This window comes from Aegilops tauschii, chromosome 5 (genome assembly GCF_002575655.3).
Source record: "Aegilops tauschii subsp. strangulata cultivar AL8/78 chromosome 5, Aet v6.0, whole genome shotgun sequence".
NCBI classification, from domain to species: domain Eukaryota; kingdom Viridiplantae; phylum Streptophyta; class Magnoliopsida; order Poales; family Poaceae; genus Aegilops; species Aegilops tauschii.
In genome coordinates, this window is record NC_053039.3 from 285,017,483 (window position 1) to 285,030,984 (window position 13,502).

Consider the following 13,502-nt stretch of genomic DNA (forward strand, 5'->3'; position numbering starts at 1 on the left):
CGTTGGGCATCCGACTGGACTTAGCATCGGTTGCCCATCCGTAGTCAAACGGCCAAGTTGAGCTAGCAAATGGCCTCATTTTGTCCGGCATCAAGCCACGACTGGTCGAGCCACTAGAGCACTCGGCCGCCTGCTGGATCGACGAGCTGCCGGCCCTCCTCTGGAGCCTCCACACCACTCCAAACAAGTCAACCGGCTTCACTCCATTCTTTCTCGTATATGGTGCCGAAGCCGTCATCCCAACTAACATTGAGTTTGACTTGCCTCGCGTCACCATGTACATGGAGGCGGAGGCAAAGGAAGCATGAGAAGACGGCGTCGATCTGCTAGAAGAGGGTCGACTGTTGGCACTCAGCCGGTCCGCCATCTACCAGCAGAGCCTGCGCTGATACTACAGCCGGAAGGTCAAGCCTAGATCCTTCCAAGAGGGAGACCTTGTGCTCCGGCTGATCCCGCGAACAGCCGGCCAGCACAAGCTCTCAGCCCCTTGGGAAGGCCCCTTCATCATCAGCAAAGCTTTGGGCAACGACTCCTACTATCTCATCGACGCACAGAAGCCCAGAGCACGCAAGAGAGACGACTCCGGCAAGGACTCGGAGCGCCCACGGAATGCAAATCTCCTTCGAAGATTTTACAGTTGATGCAGTATGTACGACGCTACCTTTTGTATTAAGTACTAAGACATCAGGGTCCCTCGAACAGCACTGTCGGGGTAAACGACCACGGGTAGCCTCACCGACTACCCCTGGTTCTTCAGAAAATTTATCAGGCCTTTGGGCCTTCAAGCACTCCAAGCATTTGGGCCGCCTTCCCCGGCCGGCTACCACTAAAGCCGACTCCCGGAAGGCGACCCAGCCTCACCGACTCCGAGAAGCCGGCCAAGAAGAACGCCGACTCCTAGAAGCCGGCCGAGACCACAACCACCCCTACATAACGACGACCTGACGGGGCATGGCCACAGTGCGGCCCACGACCCCCGAAGCCCGAGGCAGGCATGGTTACAGGAGGCCGTACGGGAGGGATGTCTCCCGTGCGGCCGGGCACTGTAGCCACGCCAGCTACGACGTCATCCACGACCCACTCCTGCACGGCCCAAGGACTGCGGGCCCCTTCAGCCAGAGGGAGGCGTGAAGGCGGCCCGGCCTTTCCTAGTCGGCCAGGAGCATAGCCGGCCTCCAGAAGCCGTCGACTCCCTTCCTCGAAGCAGGAGCCCATTTAAGGAGACAAGACGAGGTGAGGCTACAGTGATAGCCCCCGACGCGGATCACTGTAGCCATGCTTACCTCGACAAAGCCCTCATCATCAGAGGCGCGGCTACAGTAAGCAACCGCCGACAAGACCCTAGGCGGTGGGGCCGGCCTGCCAACCGAGTAGCCGGCAGCCGGCGGGACCCAGCAGCCGGCGGAGGAGCCGGCAGGCGTAGACACTGACGGCTGGGGCCAGTTCCCAGTTGGATTACCATTGTACCCCCGGGGGGTAGGCCTATATAAACCCCCCGGAGCACCCATGCAAAGGGGGGCACCTCTGCATGTTTGGCTTCCAAGCATAGCACATGCACACACACCATAGATAGAGAGAAGCAAGAGCTAGCCTTGTTCTTCTTCTCCCTTGATCCCAACAGCTCTAGGAGCGATTGTAGCTACTCTTTATGGAGCTAGTGATCATGCGGAGACCCCGCAGAGCAGGACTAGGGGTGTTATCTCCTCGGAGAGCCCCGAACCTGGGTAAGATTCGCCGGCGTGCATGTCTTCGCCTCATCCCGTTTCCAGGCACCGGCGACGTTTTATTGGCTCCCACAATGATAAGCCATCCTTTGGCATATGTCGCACCAACCACCCGACATTTGGCGCCCACCGTGGGGCCAGGTGCACCGTCGTCCGGAGACCTGTTCTGGACGGGAACCCTCTTCTTTCCCGGCGAGCGCAGCCAGCCTGCTGCGCCCGATGGCGTTTGCCCCGACGCGCTGCAAGGCGTCGACGACGCCTGCGCAGCGAGCCGCCTCGCCGATCTGCTCGGCGAGACTCGCATCTCCGACGAGCCTGCGTCCGACGCAGGCACCGACTACCCCGAGAGCCGCCTCGTCAGCCTCCTCGACCAACTTCACGTCTCCAGCGAGCCTGCTGCGGACATGGAGTCTGTCGGCTCCACCGACCCGATGCTCATCGACTCCGACACCGCGTCGCTCGACGCCTACCCCTCCGAAGTGGTGGTCTTCGACGACCCACTCCCTCGAGCTGACAGTGGCAGCAGCGCTCTCACCGAAGTGCTGGTCATCAGCCACGTCTCCAACTCGGGCGGGAGCGCCCGCGACGCTCAGCAAGCAGCGATGCACGACCTCTCCATCCCCCTCCCGGCCGACGCCGACGCCGAGACCCTGGAGGCACGCCGTCTTGCCCTCATCACGGAGAGCAAGAAGATAGCCTCGATGAGACGCCTCACCGAGGCCCACCAGCGCGAAGTCGACCGCGCCGCCTTCGGGACGCCGCCGCCGAGCGGCCCGAGCCGAGCCGGCTTCGTCCAGAAGCGCGGCGCAGCCGTTGCCAGCATGCTGGGCGCAGATCGCCCCATCTACGCCACCCCGCTCGAGAATCTGCGAGCCGCTCAGGCGGCAGCAGAGGAGCTCAATGGGCTGGGAGCCGATGAGCTCCCCTACATGACAAGACGGATCCAGCAGCTGATCGACGCGGCTGCAGAACGGCACGAAGCCGGCGCCCGAGCTGATAGCCATCCCCCGCGCCGGGAGCACGCCGCGACGTCCCGCTCGCCGAATGCGAGCGGCACGCGCTAGAAGAAAGACAAGGAGCTGGCTGCCAGCCGCAGCCGGACTCACATCACTATCGAGCGCGGCGCGGATGGCCGCCCTCGGGCGGTCAAACACCAAGGAAACCTGCTGCCTCCCCCGCCTCGAAGAGAAAGACGCCTCACTCCGCCGCCCATCACACATCCGACTCTTGGCGACCGACTCGGCCGCCGAGAAGGAGTCGGCGAGAGTGACGCCCGCCACAGGATCGACCGCCTTGCTCGGTCCCTGGCGTTAGAAGAAGAAGACGATGTCGGCCCGCCATGCTTTGGCCCCCGCATCCGCGACGAGCCCTTCCCCAAAGGGTTCTCGCTCCCCAGAGACACGCCCAAGTACAACGGCTCGGTGAAGCCGGAAGATTGGCTCATCGACTACTCCACGGCCGTCAGCATCGCCAACGGCAATCGGCGCGTCGCCGTGAAGTACGTCCCCTTGATGCTGCAAGGGACGGCGCGCACGTGGCTCAACAGCCTCAAGCCATGCAGCATCAACAGCTGGCTGGACTTCACCGAGGTTTTCGTCCGCAACTTCACTAGCACCTACAAGCGGCCTCCCAAGCCTCGCCAGCTCTCCCTCTGCGTCCAAGGGCCCAACGAGTTGACCCGCGACTACCTCACGCGATGGGCCGAGCTCCGCAACTCCTGCGAGGGAGTGCATGAGGTCCAGGCCATCGAGTACTTCACTGCCGGGTGCCGAGAGGGCACCCTCCTCAAGCACCGACTCCTCTGCGACGAGCCGGCTACCCTCGATGAGTTGCTGATCACCGCCGACAAGTACGCCACTGCCGACTCCTCCATGAAGACCGAGCTCCGAGTGGACGCCTCGGGGAAGGTAGTCGCTCCGGCTCCCAAGACGCCGGCTGGCGACCCAAACCGGCGCCCCTACCAGAACGACCACAAGCGCAAGGGCCCCATGCCGACTTCCTCCAGTCGGCAAGTGGCCACAGTTGATGACGAGCAGCCCGAGGAGCGGCCCGCTCCCAAGAAGAAGGGAGGCCGGCCGCCCTGGCAGCCGTCCTTCTCCTACGAACAAGCACTCGATGCCCCCTGCAAGTTCCACAGCGGCGCGAAGCCGTCCAACCATACAACACGGAAATGCCACTGGCTCACCCGCATCACCAAGGGCGAAGGGATAGTGCCGCCTCTGCCTCCCGGCCCGCCGCCTCCAGCTCCCCAGCAGCCGGCGGCCCAACCGGCAGTCGGCGCCATACAAGACGAGTTCCCCGAAGCGCACGACGCCTACGTCGTCTTCACGAGTCAAGTCGACGACAAGCGCAGCCGACGCCGGCAACACCAAGAAGTAAACGCAGTCGCCTCTAGCACCGCCGAGTTCATGCATTGGTCGGAAAGGCCTATCAGCTGGAGCCAGGCCGACCACCCAGAGGTGATGCCTTCGCCTGGCTCCTATGCTATGGTCTTGGACGTCACCCTTGCGACGGAGAGGCGAGCTGCTAGATTTTCCCGCGTCCTGATAGACGGCGGAAGCAGTATCAACATACTGTACTGCGACACCATGGACAAGCTGAACATCAAAGCAAAGCAGCTCATGCCGAGCCGCACTGTCTTCCATGGTATCGTACCCGGCCTATCTTGCTCTCCAATCAGCAAGATCAAAATGGATGTTCTCTTTGGAGACAAAGATCACTTCCGCCGGGAAGCAATATGGTTCGAGGTGGTGGACCTGGAGAGCCCCTATCATGCGCTACTTGGCCGACCTGCTTTGGCCAAGTTCATGGCTGTGCCCCATTATGCCTATCTGAAGATGAAGATGCCGAGCTCGAAGGGGATCATCACGGTAGCCGGCGACTACAAGAAGTCCATCGAGTGTGCCATGGCCAGCAGCCGGCTGGCCGAGTCCCTCGTGGTGGCGGAAGAGAAGAAGATGCTGGAACGGGTTGTGGCCATGGCCGGCAAGCAGCCGACCTTGTCCCCCAACCCCAAGGACTGTGATGCGCAGGGCTCCTTCCAGCCTGCCAAAGAGACAAAGAAGATACCTCTAGACCCGGAGCACCCGGAGAGGTTCGCCGTGATTGGGGCGAACTTGGACAGCAAATAGGAAGGCGAGCTCGCCGACTTCCTCCGTGAGAATCGAGACATCTTTGCATGGTCCCCAAAGGACATGCCGGGCGTCCCGAAGGATTTCGCCGAGCACAAGTTACATGTCCGAGCTGATGCGAAGCCGGTCAAGCAACCCCTCCGCCGACTATCAGAAGAGAAGCGAAGAATCGTGGGAGAAGAGATAGCCCGGCTCCTCGCAGCCGGCTTCATCATGGAAGTGTTCTTTCCAGAATGGCTTGCCAATCCAGTTCTGGTTTTGAAGAAGAATAACAAGTGGCGCATGTGTATAGACTACACAAGCTTGAACAAGGCATGCCCAAAGGATCCGTTTGCTTTGCCACGGATTGACCAAGTGATAGACTCTACAGCCGGATGCGAGCTGTTGTGTTTTTTGGATGCATACTCAGGGTATCATCAGATCAAGTTGGACCCAGCTGACCGCCTGAAGACTGCCTTCATCACACCCTTTGGAGCTTTCTGCTACCTGACAATGACATTCGGCTTGAGAAACGCCGGTGCCACTTTTCAGCGTTGCATGCAGAAATGTCTCTTGAAACAACTCGGCAGAAATGCCCACGTCTACGTAGACGACATTGTGGTGAAGACAGAGAAGCACGGTACCTTGCTGGAAGACCTGAAGGAAACATTCGCCAACTTGCGCCGATTCCAGATCAAGCTCAACCCCTAGAAGTGCGTGTTCGGAGTACCAGCCGGCCAGCTGCTAGGCTTCCTGGTCTCCGAACGCGGCATTGAGTGCAACCCTGTCAAGATCAAGGCCATCGAGAGGATGGAGATACCCACCAAGCTGCGAGATGTGCAGAAGTTCACTGGCTGCTTAGCCTCCCTGAACTGTTTTATCAGCCGACTAGGAGAGAAGGCTCTCCCCCTGTACCGACTCATGAAGAAGTCCACTCACTTTGAGTGGAATGATCAAGCCGACCAAGCCTTCCATGAGTTGAAGAAAATGTTGACCACTCCGCCCGTCCTGGCTGCGCCGACTGAGAAGGAGCCCATGCTCCTCTACATTGCCGCGACAAGCCGAGTCGTCAGCACTGTTGTTGTGGTCCAGCGCCCGGAGGAAGGCCGAGCCCAGCTGGTCCAGAGGCCAGTCTACTATCTCAGCGAAGTACTATCCAGCTCAAAGCAAAACTACCCGCACTACCAGAAGATGTGCTATGGGGTGTACTTCGCTGCAAAGAAATTGAAGCCCTACTTCCAAGAGCACCCCATCACGGTCGTGTGCACTGCCCCGCTCGCCGAGATCATAGGCAGCCGGGAGGCATCCGGCCGGGTGGCCAAATGGGCCATTGCCTTGGCGCCCTACACGATCTTCTATCAACCCCGCACCGCCATCAAGTCGCAAGCATTGGCCGACTTCCTCGTCGACTGGGCCGAGACCCAGTACTTACCGCCGGCTCCCGACTCTACCCATTGGCGGATGCACTTTGACGGGTCCAAGATGCGCACCGGCTTGGGAGCCGGCATCGTCCTCACCTCTCCCAAAGGCGACAAGCTCAAGTACACGCTGCAGATCCACTTCGCCGCCTCCAACAACGTGGCCGAGTACGAGGCGCTCGTACATGGGCTCCGGCTAGCCAAAGAACTCGGCATACGCCGGATCCTGTGCTACGGCGACTCAGACATGGTGGTCCAGCAATCATCTGGCGACTGGGACGCCAAGGACGCAAACATGGCAAGCTACCGTTTCCTCGTCCAGCAGATGAGCGGATACTTCGAAGGGTGCGAGTTCCTTCACGTGCCAAGGGCCGACAACGACCAAGCAGATGCCCTAGCACGGATCGGCTCCACCCGACAAGCCATACCGACTGGCGTCTCCCTCCAGCGCCTCCTCAAGCCGTCCATCAAGCCGTCTCCAGAGTCGGATTCCATCTTCGTACCGCCTGCGCCAGAAACAGCCGGATCCGGCTCAAGAAATCCCGCAGGCGGCACCGGGACTTCGACGACTGCCCCGGGAACTGACATAGTCGCACCCGGCCCAGGGACCTCAGAGCCCGGCCCGGGGACTGCAGCAGTCGGCCCGGGGACTGCAACGACGCAAGAAGTGGTGGTCGACCCCAACGCAACACCCAACCCACCCACCCGAGTCATGGTGGCTACATTAACAACAGAAGAAGTCACAGCTCCCTCATGGGCCCTGCCCATCCTCAAGTTCCTAGTCAGCAGAGAGCTGCCGGCTGACGAGATCGCAGCAAGACTAGTCCAACGACGAGCCACAGCATACACAATAATCAACAGGGAGCTGGTGAAGCGCAGCGTTACTGGAGTCTTCCAGCGTTGCGTCGAGCCAGAAAAAGGAGTGGCAATCCTCAAAGACATCCACCAAGGCGAATGCGGCCATCACGCCGCCTCAAGATCCCTCGTGGCCAAGGCTTTCCGCCATGGGTTCTTCTGGCCGACTGCCTTGGAGGATGCTAAAGAAATAGTCAAGACCTGCAGAGGATGTCAAGTCTTTAGTTCCAAACAACACCTGCCGGCTTCTGCCCTCAAGACCATTCCCCTCACCTGGCCTTTCGCCGTCTGGGGACTGGACATGGTGGGCCCTTTCAAGACGGCCCGCGGTGGCTTGACACATCTACTCGTTGCTGTGGACAAGTTCACAAAGTGGATCGAAGCAAAGCCGATTAAGAAGCTGAAGGGGCCGACTGCCGTGACATTCATCACCGACATCACTACTCGGTACGGCGTGCCGCACAGCATCATCACCGACAACGGCACGAACTTCGCCAAAGGCGCACTGGCACGTTTCTGCGCGACACAGGGCATCCGACTGGACTTAGCATCCGTTGCCCACCCGCAGTCAAACAACCAAGTCGAGCGAGCAAATGGACTTATCCTCTCCGGCATCAAGCCCCGACTGGTTGTACCACTAGAGCGATCGGCCGGCTGCTGGCTTGAAGAACTGCCGGCTGTCCTCTGGAGTCTGCGCACTACACCCAACAAGTCATCCGGCTTCACTCCATTCTTTCTTGTGTACGGTGCCGAGGCTGTCATCCCAACAGACATCGAGTTCGACTCACCTCGGATCACCATGTACACGGAGGAGGAAGCCAAAGAAGCAAGAGAAGACGGCGTCGACCTACTGGAAGAAGGCCGGCTGTTAGCCCTCAGCCGGTCCGCCATCTACCAGCAAGGCTTGCGCCGCTACTACAACTGCAAGGTCAAGCCAAGATCCTTCCAAGAGGGCGACCTTGTGCTCCGGCTGATCCAGCGAACAGCCGGCCAGCACAAGCTCTCGGCCCCTTGGGAAGGCCCCTTCGTCGTCAGCAAGGCACTCGGCAACGACTCCTACTTGATCGACGCGCAAAAGCCAAGAGCACGCAAGAGAGACGACTCCGGCAAGGAGTCGGAGCGACCATGGAACGCAAACCTCCTAAGACGATTATACAGCTGACAAGCAGTATGTATCACGCTACCCCTTTTGTATTAAGTTACAAACCAACAGGCCCCCCGAACAGTACTCGGGGACTGCCTTTTATTTATCTATGGATGACGAGTGTCATATCCATGAATGTCTTATTACATTTTGAATTCTTGTCCGGCACCGGGTCCGACTAGTCGGCCCGGGGACTGGCCGCCTTAAGCTATATTATAAGTTCTTCCCGAAGTCAGCAAAGTAGTGCGCCGGCTCCCCAGTCCTCTCTTGTTGAAAGTCGCAGCTCAAAGAACTGACTGTCCGACTAGCAAGAGAGAAGACAGAAAGGACGCCCACACGAAAACGGCTAAGGAACAACTAACCTATATAGCAAAAAGACGACCTCAATATACGCCTGCCGACTGTCACAACAGCCGGCTGGCCGGCTTCCTAAAAAACTTAGCTTAAGTCTGGCAGAGCTAAAAGTACTTCCCCCTCCCCAATCGGCCAGGCACTCCCCGGCTGCAGTTTGTAGAACAACTGTTTGACTAGGGAGACGTCAACCAAGGGAGGGCGGCAAAGGAAAAAAGCAGAAGGACAAAAAGCAAAAGTACAAGGAAAAGCCGATTGCATAACTTATATACATAAAAGCCCCTGATAGGCGGCAACAGACTTGAGTTTCAATACACCCAGTGGGTGGAACTGCGCAGACTTAACCAAAAACATTGTTCAAAAGTAACAAGACAGGAAACAAAAGAAAGAAGACAAAGGCGCGAAGGCCGAGTTGGTCGGTGAAGGCAGCTCGCCGGCTGAAGGAGTGGCCGCCTAGCTGGTCCCGGCTTGACCGCCTCCCGCAACAGGACACGCACTCGCACGCAGCGTAGTGCTGGAGGCGCGGTCAGGCTGGCTGGCTTCTCCACCAGCCGGCTCGGCGCCTTCACCCTCCTCCTCCTCCTCCTCACCCTCGTCGCTGGAGTCGATCTCCTCCGCCGAGTCCTCGCCGTACGCCGGGTCCAGCCCGAACCAATCTTCCGGCTGGGCGACTCCATTGTCGTCCACCTCGGGGGCGAAGACATTGGTGTCGGTGTAGTCGGCGATCGCCGAAGCTCGCCGAATGATGGCCGACCGCGCCGGCTCGAGCTCCGTGTCGGCTTGCTGCCGCCAGGTCGCCAGCTGGTCCAAGTTCAGGCCGGGATACCAGGCCTTGATGAACTCCAGCGCCCGCCTGGCGCCGGAGCGAGCCGCTGACGCCTTCCAAGCCTCGAAGCGGCCGACGGCCACCTCCAGCCAGTCGGCGGTCCGGCTGGGAGTGCGCGGGACCACTTGGCCGGGCCAGAGGGCGGCCAAGACCTGCGACCCGGCACGCTGAAGCCGGCGGAGCAGCCTGTGAGCCGGCTGGATACGAGCCTGGATCGCCAGGAGCTGCTCCTCCAGCGAGCGGCCGGCGGTCGGCGAGATCTCAAAGCCGGCTTGCCTCTTCGCCTGGCGACGAGCTTCGATGGCCTGGTTGGCAGCAGTTGAGTAGCCAGGGAAGTACTCTGCGCGAAGAAGAAGAAAAGAAAAGAAGAACCCCAAATCAGAAAAACAAGTCGAAGTAGCAGATGGCAAGAGAGGATGAAGGGGCAGACGACTTACCGTCAACCAGATCCTCAATCTGGCCATAGCCGGAGACCAGAGCCTGCCTGGCCTCTGCCCAGTCGGCCGCCTCCGTCTCGAACTCGGCCTGGAGGGTGGCTTCGCGATCCTGCGCAGCCTTCAGCGCAGCCTTGTGGCCTTCCTCCTGGTCGGCCAGCTTCTTGACCAGGCGGTCGCGCTCCTGCACCAAGGCGGCGAGCTCCGCGTCCCTGGCACGAAGAGCAGTCTGGGACTCCCCCAGCTGTGCCCTCAGACTGGCGTTGGCCGCTGCAGAGATAGAAGAACAAGAAGAACGATGAGAAATCATCAAGGAAGATCCGAGCCGACTGCTCAGCAGTCGGCCCGAATCTCGGGGACTACACCTAGTGGGTGCGCTGACGCGCCCCCACATGAGATAAAGATCAAGTTACATACCTCGGCTTTCAGTGAGATCGGCGGTCTTCTGCGTCAGCTCCCGAGCCTGGGAGTTGAAGGCGGCCGCTCGGAGGTTGTGATAGTCCTGCAAGATGGACAGAAGATCGACGTGAGAACAAAAGCAACGATGAGAAATCATCAAGGAAGATCCGAGCCGACTGCTCAGCAGTCGGCCCGAATCTCGGGGACTACACCCAGTAGGTGCGCTGACGCGCCCCCACAAGAGAAATCAAGAAGAAGATGAGAATACTAACCCGGATGGCAGCCCGCGTGGCGAGGAATTCGTCGGTGAACTGCCTCAGCGCCGCGGCTTGGCCCTGGAGCCGGGTCCGGACGTCTTGCGCAGCGATGTTCACCACAGCTGTCCCTCCGCCTGACGTCCACCCTGAGGTAGCGCTGGCCGCCTCCGCGTCTCGGGCCGACGAGCTGGAGCCCACGGCCGGCCGTGGCTCCGACGCGGCCTTCCCTGCGCGCCGGCTTGGCGGAACTCGGACCGCCACCGCAGCTCCCGCGGCCGGCTCGCCTTCCGCCGACTGTGCGGGCGCAGGCTCAGTCTGGCCGCCTTGGGCCGCCCCAGTCGGAGGAGTCGGCCCCGGCGCCTCCCTCAATAAGATGATGTCGTCGCCGCTCCCTCCCAGATCCGGCTGGGAACCACTGGCTCCCCCTGGCGAGGGATCCGCGCCCCCGGGCGCCATGGTGCGCAGGGGGGTGACCATCAAGGCCTCCCCTGCCGCCGCTTCGGCCTGGGCCTCTGCCTGGGCCTCGGCTGCGGCCTCGGCAAGCGCCTTCGCCGCCTCCTCCTCCCGAGCTGCCTGGGCGGCGGCTGCCCTCCGTGCCTCCGCCTCCCGCGCTTCCTGCTCCTCCCGCACCTCCCGCGCGTTCCTTTCCGTCGCCTCCAGGAGGGCGGCGCGGGGATCTACGCGGCGGGTGGCGCTCCCAGAGCCCCCTGGCGACTCGACAACGGAGCCGGCAGCCGCCCGCTCGAGTGATAGTGGAGCTCTGATCAAAGAAAAGAAGACAAAGGTTCAGAAAACCACCCAAGAAAAGAAAGAAGGAGAATACACAGAAAGAGAGAAAGCTTACGCTGACACAGCCTGCGGCTGCTTCACCACTCTGCGGAAGCGAGCCGCCTTCGCGGCCGCCTCTTCCCGCCTGGTGGCCGCCGCCCCACCCCTGGGCTTCTTCGACCGGCTACCGAACATGCCCTAGGTGGCGCGACGTTTCTGGCCTCTACCCCGAGCAGGCTGCGCGCCGGAGGAGCCCGCGCCGCGTCCGGAGGCCGGCTGACGGGGCGGGACGGCTTCGGCTTCATCCTCGTCCGGCCAGTCGTCGAAGGTCGCGGAGAACCCGGCGCCGCCTGCTTCGCCGCCGGCCGGCTCGGCGGCATCCTCCATATGGACCGCCCCCAGATCGGGGTCCTCCTGGTCGTGCTCGGTCCGGTCGGGGACGAAGCGGCGCTCCACGTCCGCTCCGCCGGCCGGCCGAAGCAGAGGATTCTGTCAAAAAGCAAGCCGACTGAGTTAGAGTCGGCCCAGAGGAACTCGGCGACAAAGCTGAGAGAGAAAGAGAGAAAAAGAGAAGGGGAGCGTACCATAGGCGGAGGATTGGCGCGGCTATATGGCTCCTTGCCGAATTGCCAGTCGTCGGGAAGCTGGCAGTTGGCGAGGTAGTTCACCATGTCGGCCGCGTCGGCCTGCGGCATCTCCTTGGTGCACATCCGGCTCGGATCGAGCTAGCCGCTCATCTGACAGATCAGATGAGGCCGGCTCTGGAGCGGGAGGACCCGGCGCGTGACGAACGCGGCCAGAAGGTCGGGCCCCGTCAGGCCCTCCGACTGGACCATCACCCGCAGGCGGGCGATGGCGGCGTTCCCTCCCTGCGATAGCGTCACAGCCCGGAAAGACCACTGGGGCAGCCTCCCCGCCGGTGGGCTGGCTACGTAAGCCGGCAGGTTGATGTAGTCGCCCCGGGGAGCGATGTTCCGCACGTAGAAGTATGATTTCTGCCAGTTCTTCACCGATTGGATCAGCGTGATGACGGGGAAGGGGTTGTCGGCGCCCGATCTCCGCGACGCGATGAAGGCGCCAGTGTGGGTCGGCATGCCCTTGCTGCGCGTACCCAGCTTCGACTGGAAGAATTCCCCCCAGAGCTCGAGGGTGGGGAGGACGCCGAGATAGCCCTCGCACAGGATGACGAAGGCCGACAGCAGCACCACCGCGTTGGGGGTGAGGTGGTGCGGCTGGAGCTGATAGTAGTCCAGCCAGGAGCGGAAGAAGGCGCTCACTGGCAGTCCGAAGCCACGCAGGAAGTGCGAGCGGAAGACCACCCGCTCGCCCTCCTGCGGCGCCGGCCTGACCTCCTTCTCCAGCGTGAGGCGGACCTCCACTTTGTCCGCGCTGGGCAGTCGCCGGGTGTCGCGGAGGAAGTCGATGTGGTCGTTGTGGACGATGGAGCCATCCCAATCCCCGCCGAGGTGCTCTACGTGGGGAGGCATAGCGGAGGCTGGCACGGCGGCGGAGGAGCGTGCGAAGGAAGAGCACGGCGGCGAGGCGTTGTCGCAGGAACGAGCAAGGCGAGAAGACGAAGGGAGTAGGAGGAGCGTGCGAGGGTCTGCCGCCCTCCACCTCCCCCTACTTATAGCCTCACGCGGCCGAAGAGGCCGGACGTGGGGGGGGGGAGACGTGGGATTAACTACGCTCACTCCCCCACGACTCGCGTTTATTACGCATAAAGTGCGAGCCGAAACTGCCGCACGGAACGTGCGGGCGGTTTCGGGATACAAAGGATCCGCGCCTGGGCCGGGGCGCGGACGTGGCGGGCCCCCTCCCTGCGGCGACGTCCCGTCACGCGCATGGGGTGGCAGGCTTTCCGGCCACGTGGCACGCCACGGCCCGAGGCCGGCCCGCGGCCCGGTGCACAAGCCCGCGGGTTCCCGCCTCCCGACTCCAGAAGAATTCGACTAAGGGCGGCGCGCCTGCACCAAGGCCGGCTCCCAGCTGCCGGCTTGTCACGATAGGAAGCTAACCGAGCTTCTCGAACCCCACTCCACCTCGAAGCCCGATCAGCTTCGGGGACTACTGTCGGGGTAAACGACCACGGGTAGCCTCACCGACTACCCCTGGTTCTTCAGAAAATTTATCAGGCCTTTGGGCCTTCAAGCACTCCAAGCATTTGGGCCGCCTTCCCCGGCCGGCTACCACTAAAGCCGACTCCCGGAAGGCGA